This window comes from Microchirus variegatus, assembly GCF_963457635.1.
Source record: "Microchirus variegatus genome assembly, chromosome: 17".
NCBI lineage: Eukaryota > Metazoa > Chordata > Actinopteri > Pleuronectiformes > Soleidae > Microchirus > Microchirus variegatus.
The window spans coordinates 2150232-2174098 of NC_139818.1; the positions used below are offsets into that span (position 1 = coordinate 2150232).

General features: G+C 33.2%; 1 protein-coding gene across 2 annotated transcripts in view; it reads left to right on the forward strand.

Annotated features, from left to right (window-relative positions):
* Positions 1–23867, forward strand: part of edil3a (EGF-like repeats and discoidin I-like domains 3a) — a 163799-nt gene that overhangs the window by 136163 nt on the left and 3769 nt on the right. The window lies entirely within an intron of this gene.

Genomic DNA, 23867 nt, shown 5'->3' on the forward strand with positions numbered 1-23867 from the left:
CGCCACACAGGTGATTTTAAACAGCTCGGTGCATCCTCTGCCATATCTTAGATAACGTAACCTATTTCGGTGCGAATCTTCACGCATTTGTACCGATTTTAATCGTGTCGCGATGCATCGTTACATCCCTAATATTCACATAAAACACACTTGTATTGCCTTGCACACACAGCACATACTGTATGTGTTGGGAAAAAAAATCACAGTTGAATCAAAAATGCATGCCTGTGGGTAATCTGAGTACTGATGTTTTGAATTATTTATTACACCATCGAGTCTGGGTAAGGAGAAATATTGTCAACAGAAAAAAAAAATGAAATGCATAGGAAGGAGAGAAACCTTTAGCAGAAAAAAACGTGACTCCAATTGTGCTTGAAACTGTCCATTTTGGGAGCTGTCTGTGTCTACTCACTTCCCCTCAGCCTTTGCCTTATCTTTGGCTCAAACTGAGCGTTGCTCGGTCTGTCCTATTGCCTGTCTCTGGTCAGGGATCAGATAAGACGCTGCTGTCAACCTGGCTTGGCCGGCGCCGTCCTTCGCAGTAAATCTTGTTTTACGGCCCTTCAGCCGAGTACACATGTCCATTCCAATCGCCCATGACAACGCGTGACAGTGCAAGGCTGCAGCTGCAGCTCTGTGCTGATACCAGGACGAGCTGCAGGCTCCGGGCTTTACTTTTATCTTTTGCAGTGTTATTGAAAGACAAGCGCAGACTCTGTTTACTCATTTATTTGTGAGGCGTCCAATATGAGAAATCAAATAGCCGAGAGCTAATGCAATTCATATATGCATGTTGCATAAAAGCTAATGCTACAGAGATTTGAACTACACTTAGCTTATGGAATAATAGTCTTCCGTATAGTATTTGTTTTAATCTATCTGTTTAATGTAAATTACTAGTTCCTTCACTGTTTTTTTTTCCAACGCCTCATTTATTCCATCTTTGTTGAGATTTTGCAGCGTTCTCCCACGACACCGTGTCCTTTTCTGTAAAGTTTAGCAGCTGCTCACGTTCAACTCTGCTCTGCTGTTGTTTCCCTGCACTAAGAAAACACCGTTGTTTGCATAAACGTCTGCTGCTTCTCTTCAAATCCGACTCCTGTGCGTCTCGAAAAACATTATCATCTCGTATCGCTGCCCTTTTTAAGATTTCTCAACCGAGAAAATGCCAGACATGACGTTGACTAATGGGAGGTTCACTCGGAAGCCGCGGATCGCTCAGATGAAGCGGGCGTTTATTTTTACGCACAGAGGACGTTGTCATCCTCCTTTGTTTGTGACTAAGTCAATTCTCAAATGAGCTAAATCGAGGTAAAAAAAATGAGGTTTCTAATGTAGCTCAGGCAACAAAACTACTTACGCTGCTGTTACATGAAATAAGATTTTAACCTAAAAACTAGCGCTGGGCTAACTTCTGTTAACGTTAACGCACATTAAGACTGACTGGAAAAAGGCACCGGAGTCTAGGCACCGTTTACCAGTTAGCTCCGTTAGCTCTTTTAGCGCAGTTAGCACACTTACAGTCGAACTAGAGCGGGATAACCTGTGTACTGTTTTTAAAGTTAAGCGTTACTTTAGAGACTCATTTTAACAATCGGGTAAATGACGTCACACGCATCTTTTCTGGTCAGGCGTCATAGAAACGCGTTAACCGCTGTTAACAGGCGGTCTCTAATGGGTCCTGAAGAAGGATTGCTGTCAGGCAGCTCAGGAAAGTGACCATATGTTTCCTCAAACCACCTCCAAATGTGGTTTTGGATCTGAGGACACATTCCAGATGTGCACTTGGCACAATCTGGCCCTGATCAAATCACTCGGGATGCATATTAATAGCGCGTGTGAACAGGTTTCTGATTATCTGTCATATTGAGTTGCACTGCAGCACATGCTCTGCAGCCTCAGCCTCAATACCTGGTGTTCTCATATAAAGGAGTGGTTTTGCGTGGTAACTTTTAGAATATTTTTGTTTTTGTTTGGCTCAGTGTAAGAGATCTAACAATAAGACAGGTATTCATTTACGTCTGTGTCGACCCGACGGTCTGAAATATTATATTTAAATTCCTCACTGAGGGAATTTATCATTTCAACACCAGTGATTATAGTTGGATAACGGTCAGCCACCTCACTGTTACCTTCTTCCAAAGACCTGGCAACCATCGTCTGAGGAAAGTGCCAGTGAGACCCGAGGAACCTATTATCTTTATTTTATTTGTTTTACATGAATTTTCTTTAATCACATGTGTCGTATTCAGAGCAGGACAGCAGTGTGTGTGTGTGTGTGTGCTGTGTATCAGAGGACCAGCGTGTTTAGTAAGGCTTCTGAAATGTCAGTCAGTTTCTCCCAGCAGAGCCAGGTTCAGTGTTCAGAAGTATGATTCTTCAAGGTGTTTTCCCCGTTCACTCGGCTGAAGCCGCCATTAATGCTAGAGGACACATTTGGCTGCCGGACTCCCGAGGGTCCTCCTGACACGCCACAGTGCTCGACTTGGCAGGGATATATGCTGTGTTTGTGTATGTGTGCATATGTGTGTGTGTGTGTGTGTGTGTGTGTGTGTGTGTGTGTGGGTCTGGCACTGTGCTGGAGGCTTGTAAGTATTCTTCTCAGCTCCCCCCTCCAGCTCCTGTGTGGCACAGGCTGCAGGCAGTTACATCTAGATTGAGAAAGGAGGCTCTGTCAGAATACAGATGTTGTCAAAGCAGGGCACAGCGACACAAACACACACCACAGTGTCATTTTTTTGGCTTATTCTTTACACTGAAATCCCTGTGAAATACCCGCGTGTTACACTTTTAACTAGGCAAGAAACAGCAGAGTCTATAATTAAAATGGGATGCAGCCCATGTTGGCGACATTCCCGCACTGTCTGTGTCAATGTTTGCACAGTTGACAGGGCTGGTCGAGCACAGAAGTCATTGATTAATGTTGAATAGTGTTTCACACCTATGACACAGGGTTAATGAGACATTAAAGCCTTCAGTTCCTCCAGGTCAGAGTGGAACTGAATGTTGGATCGTTTTGAACGCTGTTCTCTTGACGTGAAGACTCACAAAAACATCGGCTTTGCCTTTTAATGTGCCTCAAGATTAGAAAAACACGTAATTAGATATCATTATCATCATCATCATCATCAGCCTCTTATGAGAAGTGAGTGTAAGTGCCTCTTCAGCGCAAAAATTTTTTTCAAAAAAATTGTCACATTTTGGACGACATAGTATAGTATGATGTTTTTGTCAAATTTTGGACCAACATTTTTTTCCCCAAAAAATTCTCAGATTTTTGGACGACATAGTGTAGGATGACATTTTTGTCAAACTTCGGACCCAAAAGTTAAAAAAAAAAAATTCTAATTTTGGACGACATAGTATGGTATGACGTTTTTGTCAAATTTTGTACCAAAACTTTGTTTTACAAAAAATGGTCCAATTTTTGGGCGACATAGTATAGTATGACATTTTTGTCAAATTTTGGACCAAACTTTTTTTTCCAAAAAATTCTCAGATTTTTTGACGACATAGTATAGTATGATGTTTTTGTCAAATTTTGGACCAAAACATTTTTTCCCAAAAATTTTCTTCAAAAAAAATTGGCAAATCTTGTACGACATAGTATAGTATGATGTTTTTTGTCAAACTTTGGACCCAAAAATTAAAAAAAATAAAAATAAAAATTTTGGACGACATAATGTTCAATTTTATTTTACAAAAAATTGTCTGAATTTTGGACAACATAGAATAGTATGACGTTTTTCTCAAATTTTGGACGACAGTATAGTATGACCTGCTGCTCTTGACCCTGCGTTCAGGACGCGGCTGAGTTTTAACCAAAAGCAGTGAAGGCAACAACAGGGCAAAGAGCAAAGAGATCTGAGCGACCTGCTCCACTGCCCTCTACAGCAGCTTTAAATAATGCAGTATGGCTGAGTATGGAGTGTGTTGTATTTCTAGAGGCGCACAAGACTCCACCAGGCTACAACACATGGCTCTGCCAGCCTGGAAAATGAAGAGTTGGAAACAGAGTGAAAACACACTGTAAAGTCCCCCAAATGCTTTGTGTTTTGATCACTGGTTTCTAAAATTAGACCTGACATATTTAAAAACGCATTTACTTTCTCTGAGAACCACCTGCTGTCACCACTGTCTGACTTTGGCAGCAGAATTCAACTCAAGCCAACGACTGGCACACTGTTAACATATTTCAGTTGCTGCGACTCCATCGCGAGCGCTGTCAGTCGTCAGTGACCACAGCTCAGACTCTGCAGGTGGAGATGTGCTGCAGCGGCTGCCACATGTGTATTCAGCCACTAGACTTTATTTTCTGCAGTGGAACACAAGTGAAATCCATTATTTCAACAAAAAGTACAGTGAGATTAATTTGATCGCAGTGCGAGTCAAACCACTAACGTAGCTCGTGTTGCCCGTGAATGTGATCTTTTCCATACTTTGATCACTTTTCTAATCCCTTTTTCTTTTCCTTCATTTGTCATTTTTTTGGAAATTGTTCACATACTGTATCCTGATGCAACCATTTTATTGTACACTCATAGCCCCTGAGTGTCAGGTCCCTAAGGCAGTCCTGGAGATATTCTTGACATATTTCAATCAGCTGCTAGCTTTTATGGCCTTCCTGCTCTGCCCTTTATATTGTGCTGTCATGTGCCATGGTTGTCACATTACAGCTGTGACACAAGTGACACATTTCTCTATTTCCAATGTCAAATGGGTATTGTGTTGTTATAAACACACATATATATATATATATATATCCTAGATGCAGGTCTGAAAATAAGAAGTGAGCAGCACATGTAGGAAGTTGCTCTGGGCTGTGTTTTAAAACTCATGTTCCTGAATTTAAGTTTATTATTTGTTATGAATTATGATGTTATCAACCAGATACTGTCAGTTTGTTGTGATACTTTTGCATGGTTAAAAATTCTAATTTTGGACGACAATGTATAGTATGATATTTTTTTTTTTCAAATGTTGGACCAAAATTTTTTTTCCAAAAAAATGGTCAGATTTTGGACAAAATAGTGTAGTATGACATTGAGGTCGATGACATAGTATAGTATGAAGTTTTGTCACATTTTGGGCTAAAAAAAAAAAAATTCATAAAAAATTTCGATTTTGGACAACATAGTATGTCATTTTTGTCAAATTTTGGACCAATTTTATTTTTTCTCAAAAGTTCTCAAAGTTGGATGACATAGTATAGTATTACGTTTTAGTCAAATTTTGGACGAGGTATGACCTTTTTTTTTATTTTAGACCAAAAAATGTTTTTCAAAGAAATGTCGATTTTGGAGGGCATAGTATAGTATGTCGTTTTTGTCAAATTTTGGACCAAATTTTTTTTTCTCAAAAGTTCTCAAAGTTGGATGACGTAGTATAGTATTATGTTTTAGTGAAATTTTGGACGACGTATGACCGTTTTTTTTTTATTTTAGACCAAAAAATGTTTTTTAAAGAAATTTCGATTTTGGAGGACATAGTATATAGTATGTCGTTTTTGTCAAATTTTGGACCAAAATTATGTTTTCAAAAAAATGTTCAGATTTTAGACGAAATAGTGTAGTATGACATTGCGGTCGACGACATAGTATAGTATGACGTTCTGTCACATTTTGGGCTAAAAAGAAAATTTCAAAATTTTTTTCGATTTTGGACAACATAGTATAGTATGTCGTTTTTGTCAAATTTTGGACCAATTTTATTTTTTCTCAAAAGTTCCCAAAGTTGGATGACATAGTGTAGTATTATGTTTCAGTGAAATTTTGGACGAGGTATGACCTTTTTTTTTTCATTTTAGACCAAAAAATATTTTTCAAAGAAATTTCGATTTTGGAGGACATAGTATAGTATGTCGTTTTTGTCAAATTTTGGACCAAAATAATTTTTTCAAAAAAATAATCCGATTTTAGACGAAATAGTGTAGTATGACATTGCGGTCGACGACATAGTATAGTATGACGTTTTTGTCACATTTTGGGCTAAAAAAAAAATTTCAACATTTTTTTCGATTTTGGACAACATAGTATAGTATGTCGTTTTTGTCAAATTTTGGACCAATTTTATTTTTTCGCAAAAGTTCCCAAAGTTGGATGACATAGTATAGTATTATGTTTTAGTGAAATTTTGGACGAGGTATGACCTTTATTTTTCATTTTAGACCAAAAAATATTTTTCAAAGAAATTTCGATTTTGGAGAACATAGTATATAGTATGTCGTTTTTGTCAAATTTTGGACCAAAATTATGTTTTCAAAAAAATGTTCAGATTTTAGACGAAATAGTGTAGTATGACATTGCGGTCAACGACATAGTATAGTATCACGTTCTGTCACATTTTGGGCTTAAAAAAAAAATTTCAAAAATTTTTCGATTTTGGACAACATAGTATAGTATGTCGTTTTTGTCAAATTTTGGACCAATTTAATTTTTTCTCAAAAGTTCTCAAAGTTGGATGACATAGTATAGTATTACGTTTTAGTCAAATTTCGGATGACGTATGACGCTTTTTTTAGACCAAAAAATGTATTTCAAAAAAATTGTCACTTTTGGACGACATAGTATAGTAAGATGTTGTTCTCAAAGTAAGATAATGACAATGTCAGCTGATGTTTAGCTCAGTTGACAGAGCACCTGACTTGCACCATGTATTGAAACCGTAGCCCTCTTTACAAGCACACCATGTTCGAATCCCGCACCATCTGGCCCTTTCCAGCATGTCATTAATCCCCTCTCTCTTTCTCTCTCTCAACTATGCTCTTCATTAAGGGCGAAAAAAGGCCCAAAAAATATACTTTAAAAAAGTTGTAAAATCTTGGACGACATAGTATAGTATGTCGTTTTTGTAAAATTTTGGACCAAAATAATTTTTTCAAAAATATAATCCGATTTTAGACGAAATAGTGTAGTATGACATTGCGGTCGACGACATAGTATAGTATGACGTTCTGTCACATTTTGGGCTAAAAAAAAAATTCTAAAATGTTTTCGATTTTGGACAACATAGTATAGTATGTTGTTTTTGTCAAATTTTGGACCAATTTTATTTTTTCTCAAAAGTTCCCAAAGTTGGATGACATAGTATAGTATTATGTTTTAGTGAAATTTTGGACGAGGTATGACCGTTTTTTTTTCATTTTAGACCAAAAAATATTTTTCAAAGAAATTTCGATTTTGGAGGACATAGTATAGTATGTCGTTTTTGTCAAATTTTGGACCAAAATTATGTTTTCAAAAAAATGTTCAGATTTTAGACGAAATAGTGTAGTATGACATTGCGGTCGACGACATAGTATAGTATCACATTCTGTCACATTTTGGGCTTAAAAAAATTTTTTAAAATTTTTTTCGATTTTGGACAACATAGTATAGTATGTCGTTTTTGTCAAATTTTGGACCAATTTTATTTTTTCTCAAAAGTTCTCAAAGTTGGATGACATAGTATAGTATTACGTTTTAGTCAAATTTCGGATGACGTATGACGCTTTTTTTAGACCAAAAAATGTATTTCAAAAAAATTGTCACTTTTGGACGACATAGTATAGTAAGATGTTGTTCTCAAAGTAAGATAATGACAATGTCAGCTGATGTTTAGCTCAGTTGACAGAGCACCTGACTTGCACCATGTATTGAAACCGTAGCCCTCTTTACAAGCACACCATGTTCGAATCCCGCACCATCTGGCCCTTTCCAGCATGTCATTAATCCCCTCTCTCTTTCTCTCTCTCAACTATGCTCTTCATTAAGGGCGAAAAAAGGCCCAAAAAATATACTTTAAAAAAGTTGTAAAGTCTTGGACGACATAGTATAGTATGTCGTTTTTGTAAAATTTTGGACCAAAATAATTTTTTCAAAAATATAATCCGATTTTAGACGAAATAGTGTAGTATGACATTGCGGTCGACGACATAGTATAGTATGACGTTCTGTCACATTTTGGGCTAAAAAAAAAATTCTAAATTTTTTTCGATTTTGGACAACATAGTATAGTATGTCGTTTTTGTCAAATTTTGGACCAATTTTATTTTTTCTCAAAAGTTCCCAAAGTTGGATGACATAGTATAGTATTATGTTTTAGTGAAGTTTTGGATGAGGTATGACTGTTTTTTTTTCATTTTAGACCAAAAAATGTTTTTCAAAGAAATTTCGATTTTGGAGGACATAGTATAGTATGTCGTTTTTGTCAAATTTTGGACCAAAATTATGTTTTCAAAAAAATGTTCAGATTTTAGACGAAATAGTGTAGTATGACATTGCGGCCGACGACATAGTATAGTATGACGTTCTGTCACATTTTGGGCTAAAAAAAAAATTTCTAAAATGTTTTCGATTTTGGACAACATAGTATAGTATGTCGTTTTTGTCAAATTTTGGACCAATTTTATTTTTTCGCAAAAGTTCCCAAAGTTGGATGACATAGTATAGTATTATGTTTTAGTGAAATTTTGGACGAGGTATGACCTTTTTTTTTCATTTTAGACCAAAAAATATTTTTCAAAGAAATTTCGATTTTGGAGAACATAGTATATAGTATGTCGTTTTTGTCAAATTTTGGACCAAAATAATTTTTTCAAAAATATAATCCGATTTTAGACGAAATAGTGTAGTATGACATTGCGGTCGACGACATAGTATAGTATGACGTTCTGTCACATTTTGGGCTAAAAAAAAAATTCTAAAATGTTTTCGATTTTGGACAACATAGTATAGTATGTTGTTTTTGTCAAATTTTGGACCAATTTTATTTTTTCTCAAAAGTTCCCAAAGTTGGATGACATAGTATAGTATTATGTTTTAGTGAAATTTTGGACGAGGTATGACCGTTTTTTTTTCATTTTAGACCAAAAAATATTTTTCAAAGAAATTTCGATTTTGGAGGACATAGTATAGTATGTCGTTTTTGTCAAATTTTGGACCAAAATTATGTTTTCAAAAAAATGTTCAGATTTTAGACGAAATAGTGTAGTATGACATTGCGGTCGACGACATAGTATAGTATCACGTTCTGTCACATTTTGGGCTTAAAAAAAAATTTAAATTTTTTTTTCGATTTTGGACAACATAGTATAGTATGTCGTTTTTGTCAAATTTTGGACCAATTTTATTTTTTCTCAAAAGTTCTCAAATTTGGATGACATAGTATAGTATTACGTTTTAGTCAAATTTCGGATGACGTATGACGCTTTTTTTAGACCAAAAAATGTATTTCAAAAAAATTGTCACTTTTGGACGACATAGTATAGTAAGATGTTGTTCTCAAAGTAAGATAATGACAATGTCAGCTGATGTTTAGCTCAGTTGACAGAGCACCTGACTTGCACCATGTATTGAAACCGTAGCCCTCTTTACAAGCACACCATGTTCGAATCCCGCACCATCTGGCCCTTTCCAGCATGTCATTAATCCCCTCTCTCTTTCTCTCTCTCAACTATGCTCTTCATTAAAGGCGAAAAAAGGCCCAAAAAATATACTTTAAAAAAGTTGTAAAATCTTGGACGACATAGTATAGTATGTCGTTTTTGTAAAATTTTGGACCAAAATAATTTTTTCAAAAATATAATCCGATTTTAGACGAAATAGTGTAGTATGACATTGCGGTCGACGACATAGTATAGTATGACGTTCTGTCACATTTTGGGCTAAAAAAAAATTTCTAAATTTTTTTCGATTTTGGACAACATAGTATAGTATGTCGTTTTTGTCAAATTTTGGACCAATTTTATTTTTTCTCAAAAGTTCCCAAAGTTGGATGACATAGTATAGTATTATGTTTTAGTGAAGTTTTGGATGAGGTATGACTGTTTTTTTTTCATTTTAGACCAAAAAATGTTTTTCAAAGAAATTTCGATTTTGGAGGACATAGTATAGTATGTCGTTTTTGTCAAATTTTGGACCAAAATTATGTTTTCAAAAAAATGTTCAGATTTTAGACGAAATAGTGTAGTATGACATTGCGGCCGACGACATAGTATAGTATGACGTTCTGTCACATTTTGGGCTAAAAAAAAAATTTCTAAAATGTTTTCGATTTTGGACAACATAGTATAGTATGTCGTTTTTGTCAAATTTTGGACCAATTTTATTTTTTCTCAAAAGTTCCCAAAGTTGGATGACATAGTATAGTATTATGTTTTAGTGAAATTTTGGACGAGGTATGACCGTTTTTTTTTCATTTTAGACCAAAAAATGTTTTTCAAAGAAATTTCGATTTTGGAGGACATAGTATAGTATGTCGTTTTTGTCAAATTTTGGACCAAAATTATGTTTTCAAAAAAATGTTCAGATTTTAGACGAAATAGTGTAGTATGACATTGCGGCCGACGACATAGTATAGTATGACGTTCTGTCACATTTTGGGCTAAAAAAAAAATTTCTAAAATGTTTTCGATTTTGGACAACATAGTATAGTATGTCGTTTTTGTCAAATTTTGGACCAATTTTATTTTTTCTCAAAAGTTCCCAAAGATGGATGACATAGTATAGTATTATGTTTTAGTGAAATTTTGGACGAGGTATGACCGTTTTTTTTTCATTTTAGACCAAAAAATGTTTTTCAAAGAAATTTCGATTTTGGAGGACATAGTATAGTATGTCGTTTTTGTCAAATTTTGGACCAAAATTATGTTTTCAAAAAAATGTTCAGATTTTAGACGAAATAGTGTAGTATGACATTGCGGCCGACGACATAGTATAGTATGACGTTCTGTCACATTTTGGGCTGAAAAAAAAATTTCTAAAATGTTTTAGATTTTGGACAACATAGTATAGTATGTCGTTTTTGTCAAATTTTGGACCAATTTTATTTTTTCGCAAAAGTTCCCAAAGTTGGATGACATAGTATAGTATTATGTTTTAGTGAAATTTTGGACGAGGTATGACCTTTTTTTTTTCATTTTAGACCAAAAAATATTTTTCAAAGAAATTTCGATTTTGGAGGACATAGTATATAGTATGTCGTTTTTGTCAAATTTTGGACCAAATTTGTGCTGCCATGGCACATGACAGCACAATATAAAGGGCAGAGCAGGAAGGCCATAAAAGCTAGCAGCTGATTGAAATATGTCAAGAATATCTCCAGGACTGCCTTAGGGACCTGACACTCAGGGGCTATGAGTGTACAATAAAATGGTTGCATCAGGATACAGTATGTGAACAATTTCCAAAAAAATGACAAATGAAGGAAAAGAAAAAGGGATTAGAAAAGTGATCAAAGTATGGAAAAGATCACATTCACGGGCAACACGAGCTACGTTAGTGGTTTGACTCGCACTGCGATCAAATTAATCTCACTGTACTTTTTGTTGAAATAATGGATTTCACTTGTGTTCCACTGCAGAAAATAAAGTCTAGTGGCTAAAAAAAAAAAAATTCATAAAAAATTTCGATTTTGGACAACATAGTATGTCATTTTTGTCAAATTTTGGACCAATTTTATTTTTTCTCAAAAGTTCTCAAAGTTGGATGACATAGTATAGTATTACGTTTTAGTCAAATTTTGGACGAGGTATGACCTTTTTTTTTATTTTAGACCAAAAAATGTTTTTCAAAGAAATGTCGATTTTGGAGGGCATAGTATAGTATGTCGTTTTTGTCAAATTTTGGACCAAATTTTTTTTTCTCAAAAGTTCTCAAAGTTGGATGACGTAGTATAGTATTATGTTTTAGTGAAATTTTGGACGACGTATGACCGTTTTTTTTTTATTTTAGACCAAAAAATGTTTTTTAAAGAAATTTCGATTTTGGAGGACATAGTATATAGTATGTCGTTTTTGTCAAATTTTGGACCAAAATTATGTTTTCAAAAAAATGTTCAGATTTTAGACGAAATAGTGTAGTATGACATTGCGGTCGACGACATAGTATAGTATGACGTTCTGTCACATTTTGGGCTAAAAAGAAAATTTCAAAATTTTTTTCGATTTTGGACAACATAGTATAGTATGTCGTTTTTGTCAAATTTTGGACCAATTTTATTTTTTCTCAAAAGTTCCCAAAGTTGGATGACATAGTGTAGTATTATGTTTCAGTGAAATTTTGGACGAGGTATGACCTTTTTTTTTTCATTTTAGACCAAAAAATATTTTTCAAAGAAATTTCGATTTTGGAGGACATAGTATAGTATGTCGTTTTTGTCAAATTTTGGACCAAAATAATTTTTTCAAAAAAATAATCCGATTTTAGACGAAATAGTGTAGTATGACATTGCGGTCGACGACATAGTATAGTATGACGTTTTTGTCACATTTTGGGCTAAAAAAAAAATTTCAACATTTTTTTCGATTTTGGACAACATAGTATAGTATGTCGTTTTTGTCAAATTTTGGACCAATTTTATTTTTTCGCAAAAGTTCCCAAAGTTGGATGACATAGTATAGTATTATGTTTTAGTGAAATTTTGGACGAGGTATGACCTTTATTTTTCATTTTAGACCAAAAAATATTTTTCAAAGAAATTTCGATTTTGGAGAACATAGTATATAGTATGTCGTTTTTGTCAAATTTTGGACCAAAATTATGTTTTCAAAAAAATGTTCAGATTTTAGACGAAATAGTGTAGTATGACATTGCGGTCAACGACATAGTATAGTATCACGTTCTGTCACATTTTGGGCTTAAAAAAAAATTTCAAAAATTTTTCGATTTTGGACAACATAGTATAGTATGTCGTTTTTGTCAAATTTTGGACCAATTTAATTTTTTCTCAAAAGTTCTCAAAGTTGGATGACATAGTATAGTATTACGTTTTAGTCAAATTTCGGATGACGTATGACGCTTTTTTTAGACCAAAAAATGTATTTCAAAAAAATTGTCACTTTTGGACGACATAGTATAGTAAGATGTTGTTCTCAAAGTAAGATAATGACAATGTCAGCTGATGTTTAGCTCAGTTGACAGAGCACCTGACTTGCACCATGTATTGAAACCGTAGCCCTCTTTACAAGCACACCATGTTCGAATCCCGCACCATCTGGCCCTTTCCAGCATGTCATTAATCCCTCTCTCTTTCTCTCTCTCAACTATGCTCTTCATTAAGGGCGAAAAAAGGCCCAAAAAATATACTTTAAAAAAGTTGTAAAATCTTGGACGACATAGTATAGTATGTCGTTTTTGTAAAATTTTGGACCAAAATAATTTTTTCAAAAATATAATCCGATTTTAGACGAAATAGTGTAGTATGACATTGCGGTCGACGACATAGTATAGTATGACGTTCTGTCACATTTTGGGCTAAAAAAAAAATTCTAAAATGTTTTCGATTTTGGACAACATAGTATAGTATGTTGTTTTTGTCAAATTTTGGACCAATTTTATTTTTTCTCAAAAGTTCCCAAAGTTGGATGACATAGTATAGTATTATGTTTTAGTGAAATTTTGGACGAGGTATGACCGTTTTTTTTTCATTTTAGACCAAAAAATATTTTTCAAAGAAATTTCGATTTTGGAGGACATAGTATAGTATGTCGTTTTTGTCAAATTTTGGACCAAAATTATGTTTTCAAAAAAATGTTCAGATTTTAGACGAAATAGTGTAGTATGACATTGCGGTCGACGACATAGTATAGTATCACGTTCTGTCACATTTTGGGCTTAAAAAAAATTTTTAAAATTTTTTTCGATTTTGGACAACATAGTATAGTATGTCGTTTTTGTCAAATTTTGGACCAATTTTATTTTTTCTCAAAAGTTCTCAAAGTTGGATGACATAGTATAGTATTACGTTTTAGTCAAATTTCGGATGACGTATGACGCTTTTTTTAGACCAAAAAATGTATTTCAAAAAAATTGTCACTTTTGGACGACATAGTATAGTAAGATGTTGTTCTCAAAGTAAGATAATGACAATGTCAGCTGATGTTTAGCTCAGTTGACAGAGCACCTGACTTGCACCATGTATTGAAACCGTAGCCCTCTTTACAAGCACACCATGTTCGAATCCCGCACCATCTGGCCCTTTCCAGCATGTCATTAATCCCCTCTCTCTTTCTCTCTCTCAACTATGCTCTTCATTAAGGGCGAAAAAAGGCCCAAAAAATATACTTTAAAAAAGTTGTAAAGTCTTGGACGACATAGTATAGTATGTCGTTTTTGTAAAATTTTGGACCAAAATAATTTTTTCAAAAATATAATCCGATTTTAGACGAAATAGTGTAGTATGACATTGCGGTCGACGACATAGTATAGTATGACGTTCTGTCACATTTTGGGCTAAAAAAAAAATTCTAAATTTTTTTCGATTTTGGACAACATAGTATAGTATGTCGTTTTTGTCAAATTTTGGACCAATTTTATTTTTTCTCAAAAGTTCCCAAAGTTGGATGACATAGTATAGTATTATGTTTTAGTGAAGTTTTGGATGAGGTATGACTGTTTTTTTTTCATTTTAGACCAAAAAATGTTTTTCAAAGAAATTTCGATTTTGGAGGACATAGTATAGTATGTCGTTTTTGTCAAATTTTGGACCAAAATTATGTTTTCAAAAAAATGTTCAGATTTTAGACGAAATAGTGTAGTATGACATTGCGGCCGACGACATAGTATAGTATGACGTTCTGTCACATTTTGGGCTAAAAAAAAAATTTCTAAAATGTTTTCGATTTTGGACAACATAGTATAGTATGTCGTTTTTGTCAAATTTTGGACCAATTTCATTTTTTCGCAAAAGTTCCCAAAGTTGGATGACATAGTATAGTATTATGTTTTAGTGAAATTTTGGACGAGGTATGACCTTTTTTTTTCATTTTAGACCAAAAAATATTTTTCAAAGAAATTTCGATTTTGGAGAACATAGTATATAGTATGTCGTTTTTGTCAAATTTTGGACCAAAATAATTTTTTCAAAAATATAATCCGATTTTAGACGAAATAGTGTAGTATGACATTGCGGTCGACGACATAGTATAGTATGACGTTCTGTCACATTTTGGGCTAAAAAAAAAATTCTAAAATGTTTTCGATTTTGGACAACATAGTATAGTATGTTGTTTTTGTCAAATTTTGGACCAATTTTATTTTTTCTCAAAAGTTCCCAAAGTTGGATGACATAGTATAGTATTATGTTTTAGTGAAATTTTGGACGAGGTATGACCGTTTTTTTTTTCATTTTAGACCAAAAAATATTTTTCAAAGAAATTTCGATTTTGGAGGACATAGTATAGTATGTCGTTTTTGTCAAATTTTGGACCAAAATTATGTTTTCAAAAAAATGTTCAGATTTTAGACGAAATAGTGTAGTATGACATTGCGGTCGACGACATAGTATAGTATCACGTTCTGTCACATTTTGGGCTTAAAAAAAAATTTAAATTTTTTTTTCGATTTTGGACAACATAGTATAGTATGTCGTTTTTGTCAAATTTTGGACCAATTTTATTTTTTCTCAAAAGTTCTCAAATTTGGATGACATAGTATAGTATTACGTTTTAGTCAAATTTCGGATGACGTATGACGCTTTTTTTAGACCAAAAAATGTATTTCAAAAAAATTGTCACTTTTGGACGACATAGTATAGTAAGATGTTGTTCTCAAAGTAAGATAATGACAATGTCAGCTGATGTTTAGCTCAGTTGACAGAGCACCTGACTTGCACCATGTATTGAAACCGTAGCCCTCTTTACAAGCACACCATGTTCGAATCCCGCACCATCTGGCCCTTTCCAGCATGTCATTAATCCCCTCTCTCTTTCTCTCTCTCAACTATGCTCTTCATTAAAGGCGAAAAAAGGCCCAAAAAATATACTTTAAAAAAGTTGTAAAATCTTGGACGACATAGTATAGTATGTCGTTTTTGTAAAATTTTGGACCAAAATAATTTTTTCAAAAATATAATCCGATTTTAGACGAAATAGTGTAGTATGACATTGCGGTCGACGACATAGTATAGTATGACGTTCTGTCACATTTTGGGCTAAAAAAAAATTTCTAAATTTTTTTCGATTTTGGACAACATAGTATAGTATGTCGTTTTTGTCAAATTTTGGACCAATTTTATTTTTTCTCAAAAGTTCCCAAAGTTGGATGACATAGTATAGTATTATGTTTTAGTGAAGTTTTGGATGAGGTATGACTGTTTTTTTTTCATTTTAGACCAAAAAATGTTTTTCAAAGAAATTTCGATTTTGGAGGACATAGTATAGTATGTCGTTTTTGTCAAATTTTGGACCAAAATTATGTTTTCAAAAAAATGTTCAGATTTTAGACGAAATAGTGTAGTATGACATTGCGGCCGACGACATAGTATAGTATGACGTTCTGTCACATTTTGGGCTAAAAAAAAAAATTCTAAAATGTTTTCGATTTTGGACAACATAGTATAGTATGTCGTTTTTGTCAAATTTTGGACCAATTTTATTTTTTCTCAAAAGTTCCCAAAGTTGGATGACATAGTATAGTATTATGTTTTAGTGAAATTTTGGACGAGGTATGACCGTTTTTTTTTCATTTTAGACCAAAAAATATTTTTCAAAGAAATTTCGATTTTGGAGGACATAGTATAGTATGTCGTTTTTGTCAAATTTTGGACCAAAATTATGTTTTCAAAAAAATGTTCAGATTTTAGACGAAATAGTGTAGTATGACATTGCGGTCGACGACATAGTATAGTATCACGTTCTGTCACATTTTGGGCTTAAAAAAAAATTTAAATTTTTTTTTCGATTTTGGACAACATAGTATAGTATGTCGTTTTTGTCAAATTTTGGACCAATTTTATTTTTTCTCAAAAGTTCTCAAATTTGGATGACATAGTATAGTATTACGTTTTAGTCAAATTTCGGATGACGTATGACGCTTTTTTTAGACCAAAAAATGTATTTCAAAAAAATTGTCACTTTTGGACGACATAGTATAGTAAGATGTTGTTCTCAAAGTAAGATAATGACAATGTCAGCTGATGTTTAGCTCAGTTGACAGAGCACCTGACTTGCACCATGTATTGAAACCGTAGCCCTCTTTACAAGCACACCATGTTCGAATCCCGCACCATCTGGCCCTTTCCAGCATGTCATTAATCCCCTCTCTCTTTCTCTCTCTCAACTATGCTCTTCATTAAAGGCGAAAAAAGGCCCAAAAAATATACTTTAAAAAAGTTGTAAAATCTTGGACGACATAGTATAGTATGTCGTTTTTGTAAAATTTTGGACCAAAATAATTTTTTCAAAAATATAATCCGATTTTAGACGAAATAGTGTAGTATGACATTGCGGTCGACGACATAGTATAGTATGACGTTCTGTCACATTTTGGGCTAAAAAAAAATTTCTAAATTTTTTTCGATTTTGGACAACATAGTATAGTATGTCGTTTTTGTCAAATTTTGGACCAATTTTATTTTTTCTCAAAAGTTCCCAAAGTTGGATGACATAGTATAGTATTATGTTTTAGTGAAGTTTTGGATGAGGTATGACTGTTTTTTTTTCATTTTAGACCAAAAAATGTTTTTCAAAGAAATTTCGATTTTGGAGGACATAGTATAGTATGTCGTTTTTGTCAAATTTTGGACCAAAATTATGTTTTCAAAAAAATGTTCAGATTTTAGACGAAATAGTGTAGTATGACATTGCGGCCGACGACATAGTATAGTATGACGTTCTGTCACATTTTGGGCTAAAAAAAAAATTTCTAAAATGTTTTCGATTTTGGACAACATAGTATAGTATGTCGTTTTTGTCAAATTTTGGACCAATTTTATTTTTTCTCAAAAGTTCCCAAAGTTGGATGACATAGTATAGTATTATGTTTTAGTGAAATTTTGGACGAGGTATGACCGTTTTTTTTTCATTTTAGACCAAAAAATGTTTTTCAAAGAAATTTCGATTTTGGAGGACATAGTATAGTATGTCGTTTTTGTCAAATTTTGGACCAAAATTATGTTTTCAAAAAAATGTTCAGATTTTAGACGAAATAGTGTAGTATGACATTGCGGCCGACGACATAGTATAGTATGACGTTCTGTCACATTTTGGGCTAAAAAAAAAATTTCTAAAATGTTTTCGATTTTGGACAACATAGTATAGTATGTCGTTTTTGTCAAATTTTGGACAAATTTTATTTTTTCTCAAAAGTTCTCAAAGTTGGATGACATAGTATAGTATTATGTTTTAGTGAAGTTTTGGATGAGGTATGACTGTTTTTTTTTCATTTTAGACCAAAAAATGTTTTTCAAAGAAATTTCGATTTTGGAGGACATAGTATAGTATGTCGTTTTTGTCAAATTTTGGACCAAAATTATGTTTTCAAAAAAATGTTCAGATTTTAGACGAAATAGTGTAGTATGACATTGCGGCCGACGACATAGTATAGTATGACGTTCTGTCACATTTTGGGCTAAAAAAAAAATTTCTAAAATGTTTTCGATTTTGGACAACATAGTATAGTATGTCGTTTTTGTCAAATTTTGGACCAATTTTATTTTTTCTCAAAAGTTCCCAAAGATGGATGACATAGTATAGTATTATGTTTTAGTGAAATTTTGGACGAGGTATGACCATTTTTTTTTCATTTTAGACCAAAAAATGTTTTTCAAAGAAATTTCGATTTTGGAGGACATAGTATAGTATGTCGTTTTTGTCAAATTTTGGACCAAAATTATGTTTTCAAAAAAATGTTCAGATTTTAGACGAAATAGTGTAGTATGACATTGCGGCCGACGACATAGTATAGTATGACGTTCTGTCACATTTTGGGCTGAAAAAAAAATTTCTAAAATGTTTTCGATTTTGGACAACATAGTATAGTATGTCGTTTTTGTCAAATTTTGGACCAATTTTATTTTTTCTCAAAAGTTCCCAAAGTTGGATGACGTAGTATAGTATTATGTTTTAGTGAAATTTTGGACGAGGTATGACCGTTTTTTTTTCATTTTAGACCAAAAAATGTTTTTCAAAGAAATTTCGATTTTGGAGGACATAGTATAGTATGTCGTATTTGTCAAATTTTGGACCAATTTTATTTTTTCTCAAAAATTCTCAAAGTTGGATGACATAGTATAGTATTACGTTTTAGTCAAATTTCGGATGACGTATGACGCTTTTTTTAGACCAAAAAATGTATTTCAAAAAAATTGTCACTTTTGGACGACATAGTATAGTAAGATGTTGTTCTCAAAGTAAGATAATGACAATGTCAGCTGATGTTTAGCTCAGTTGACAGAGCACCTGACTTGCACCATGTATTGAAACCGTAGCCCTCTTTACAAGCACACCATGTTCGAATCCCGCACCATCTGGCCCTTTCCAGCATGTCATTAATCCCCTCTCTCTTTCTCTCTCTCAACTATGCTCTTCATTAAGGGCGAAAAAAGGCCCAAAAAATATACTTTAAAAAAGTTGTAAAGTCTTGGACGACATAGTATAGTATGTGGTTTTTGTAAAATTTTGGACCAAAATAATTTTTTCAAAAATATAATCCGATTTTAGACGAAATAGTGTAGTATGACATTGCGGTCGACGACATAGTATAGTATGACGTTCTGTCACATTTTGGGCTAAAAAAAAAAATTCTAAAATGTTTTCGATTTTGGACAACATAGTATAGTATGTCGTTTTTGTCAAATTTTGGACCAATTTTATTTTTTCTCAAAAGTTCTCAAAGTTGGATGACATAGTATAGTATTATGTTTTAGTGAAGTTTTGGATGAGGTATGACTGTTTTTTTTTCATTTTAGACCAAAAAATGTTTTTCAAAGAAATTTCGATTTTGGAGGACATAGTATAGTATGTCGTTTTTGTCAAATTTTGGACCAAAATTATGTTTTCAAAAAAATGTTCAGATTTTAGACGAAATAGTGTAGTATGACATTGCGGCCGACGACATAGTATAGTATGTCGTTTTTGTCAAATTTTGGACCAATTTTATTTTTTCTCAAAAGTTCTCAAAGTTGGATGACATAGTATAGTATTACGTTTTAGTCAAATTTCGGATGACGTATGACGCTTTTTTTAGACCAAAAAATGTATTTCAAAAAAATTGTCACTTTTGGACGACATAGTATAGTAAGACGTTGTTCTCAAAGTAAGATAATGACAATGTCAGCTGATGTTTAGCTCAGTTGACAGAGCACCTGACTTGCACCATGTATTGAAACCGTAGCCCTCTTTACAAGCACACCATGTTCGAATCCCGCACCATCTGGCACTTTCCAGCATGTCATTAATCCCCTCTCTCTATCTCTCTCTCAACTATGCTCTTCATTAATAAGGGCGAAAAAGGCCCAAAAAATATACTTTAAAAAAGTTGTAAAATCTTGGACGACATAGTATAGTATGTCGTTTTTGTAAAATTTTGGACCAAAATATTTTTTTTTTTAAAAGAATCAGATTTTAGACGAAATAGTGTAGTATGACATTGCGGTCGACGACATAGTATAGTATGACGTTCTGTCACATTTTGGGCTAAAAAAAAAAGTTAAATTTTTTTTTCGATTTTGGACAACATAGTATAGTATGTCGTTTTTGTCAAATTTTGGACCAATTTTATTTTTTCTCAAAAGTTCTCAAAGTTGGATGACGTAGTATAGTATTATGTTTTAGTGAAATTTTGGACGAGGTATGACCGTTTTTTTTTTTATTTTAGACCAAAAAATGTTTTTCAAAGAAATTTCGATTTTGGAGGACATAGTATAGTATGTCGTTTTTGTCAAATTTTGGATCAAAATTATGTTTTCACAAAAATGTTCAGATTTTAGACGAAATAGTGTAGTATGACATTGCGGTCGACGACATAGTATAGTATGACGTTCTGTCACATTTTGGGCAAAAAAAAAAAATTCAAATTTTTTTTCGATTTTGGACAACATAATATAGTATGTCGTTTTTGTCAAATTTTGGACCAATTTTATTTTTTCTCAAAAGTTGTCAAAGTTGGATGACAAATATAGTATTACGTTTTAGTCAAATTTTGGACGACGTATGACCTTTTTTTTTATTTTAGACCAAAAAATTTATTTTTAAAAGAAATTTCGATTTTGGAGGGCATAGTATAGTATGTCATTTTTGTCAAATTTTGGACCAAAATTATTTTTTCAAAAAAATGTTCAGATTTTAGACGAAATAGTGTAGTATGACATTGTGGTCGACGACATAGTATAGTATGACGTTCTGTCACATTTTGGGCTAAAAAAAAAAAAATTCAAAAAAATTTCCGATTTTAGACAACATAGTATAGTATGTCGTTTTTGTCCAATTTTGGACAAAAAATTTTTTCTCAAAAGTTGTCAAAGTTGGATGACATTACATTACATTAGTATTATGTTTTAGTCAAATTTTGGACGACGTATGACCTTTTTTTTTAATTTTAGACCCCAAAATTTATTTTTTTTTAATTCGATATTGGAGGACATAGTATAGTATGTCGTTTTTGTCAAATTCATATTATGTTTTTTCTCTTAATTACCACTTTATATCTCATCATTTCTACTTACTTCAAGTGGCAGAAATGGGATTCCATAGATGTGAGTCTGTGACGTCATGTGATTTCCTGTTTGCTCGTCTGTGGATGACGTTCACTGAGTTCACTGCTGTCATCCCTGATAATGTAGATCAGACAGACAGAGACGGTCCAGGGCTGCAGTTGGAAAACGATAAAAGAAAATATAAAAATAAAACAATAATAATAATAATAATGTTGTCTGAAAAGGTGCCCTGCTTTTGTTTGTGTGAGACAACTGAGGGAAAAAGGATGGTAATGAAAGACGTCACCTGTCACATTGTTTTAACTCAGTACACAGGTTTGAATAAAGAACACACACACACACACTGAGGCAGGTTTTGACACATCTTGTCATATAACTGCATATTTCACATGTGTAGAATCTGAACACTGTTCTATCAACATGTAAAACTCCAGTATACAATTACGTGCTTTTGTCAGATTCCGTGCGGAAGTGTTTGAACAATAATAATAATAAAAACATAAGCAGCAGTCGGTGCCAACCTTTATTGAAAGCCCAGAAAAAAGGAATTATATTTGTACTTGTGAATAATTGCAAACAGCCTGACCCCTGAATTAAAACATGAAAACAAACAGTTCAATTATGTGTAATTTCTCCTTCATTTTACAAAAGTGTAATTATTTCCAAGTCACACTGACACAATGATTTGTTTTGTTCCCTGGTTTGTTTGCTTGCTTCTTATATCAAGTACAAATCAAATAAATCTAGTTAAAAGTTCAGTTCAGACACATGGAAATGATGAGATATCTAAAGTTATTCTGGAGAAATTGGTCAAAATCACTTATTGTAAAAGAGGAAATCTTTCTGGCACTTTTATAGTTGGACATTAGAGGCAACTATCGATTATTTTTGTAATGGTTTGGTTCATAAAATGTCAGAAAACGCAAAAAAAAACGTAGTTTTCAAATGTCTTCTTTTGTCCACAACCAAAATGATTGAGTTTTAATGAATTCTTTGTCATCTGGAGCAAAGAAATTAAGAAAATATTCACATTTAAGAAGCTGAAACAATCAGAAATCCTGTTTTAATCATGAAAAAAGCTTCAAAGCGATTCATTGAGTAATTGTTTCAGCTCGACTTCGGTGCGTAAAATAAAGCGTGTTTAAAGCATGTTTTCCTCAATAGGAAATCCACAATATATAAAACAGCATGAATTCTGAGACTTAAGTCAGAATTTCTGAGAAAAAAAGTCAGAATTCAGAGGGGGGGAAAAAAAATTGAATTCAGTGGGAAAAAAAATTGAATTCAGAAGGGGGTAAAAAAAGAGAGACAGAATTGACAGAAAAAAAAATCAGAATTCAGAGGGAAAAAGCATTTCAGAATTCAGAGAAAAAAACGTCAGAATTCAGAGAAAAAAACGTCAGAATTCGGAAGAAAAAAAAGTCATGGACATTAGAGGCAACTATCGATAATTTTTGTAATCGTTTGGTTCCTAAAATGTCAGAAAACGCTAAAAGAAGGTTGTTCTCAAATGTCTTCTTTTGTCCATAAACCAAAATGATTGAGTTTTAATGAATTCTTGGTCGTCTGGAGCAAAGAAATATAGAAAATATTCACATTTATGAAGCTGAAACAATCAGAAATCTTGTTTTAATCATGAAAACCTTTAAAGCGATTCAGTGAGTAATTTGTTTCAGCTCGACCGATGTTTAAGGGTTAAATAATAAATAAAAATAAAGCGTGTTTTTCTCAATAGGAACTCCCTCTACACATCCATCAGTAAATCCATCAACAAGGTTGAGGTCAGAATAATAATGTTCTGCTGAAGTTTTCTCTCTTTAGGATTTTTTAATTTCTCCAAAGCTCGTTATGGTGAAGGTTTTTTCATCAAAACTTTGAATGTGATTCTTGGACCAAGGTCAATATTTGATAAAAACCTTTGACGCTCCATTTACAGAAACAACATGTGTAATTATTTAAAGTGGAATTAGGAGAAGCCATAAAAAAGGCTTGACCCTCGTGTCTCCAGCACCTGCTCAGATTAAACCCCGCTGATTTTCCCCCCTCCACACAACACTGAATCCTATTATATCGCAATTACACGGCGTAATCACGGCTGTTTAAATGAAATGATCACATCCTTCAGTAAACAGCCCCTGCAGATACATTTCTCCCTAATATACTGCATTCTACTGTCGATTAAGCTCCGCACCAACACAGAGCTGCTGCTAATAATCGACGAGAGAGAACGTGAAGCAGCATGACAATTATCTTTGTTTGTGTGTGTGGCGAGGATTTAATCCTGCGTTATTTAAAGGCTCTTAAATGACACTGAACATGTGGGAAAGTGACATCTCAAATGCTGTATGGAAGATGGAGGAACGATAACGTGACGCGAAAGGAGCAGTTATTTCTGACGCTAGCTAGGCTGAAACAATCGTCAGCTATTTTGATAAGCGATGAATCTGTTTTATAAA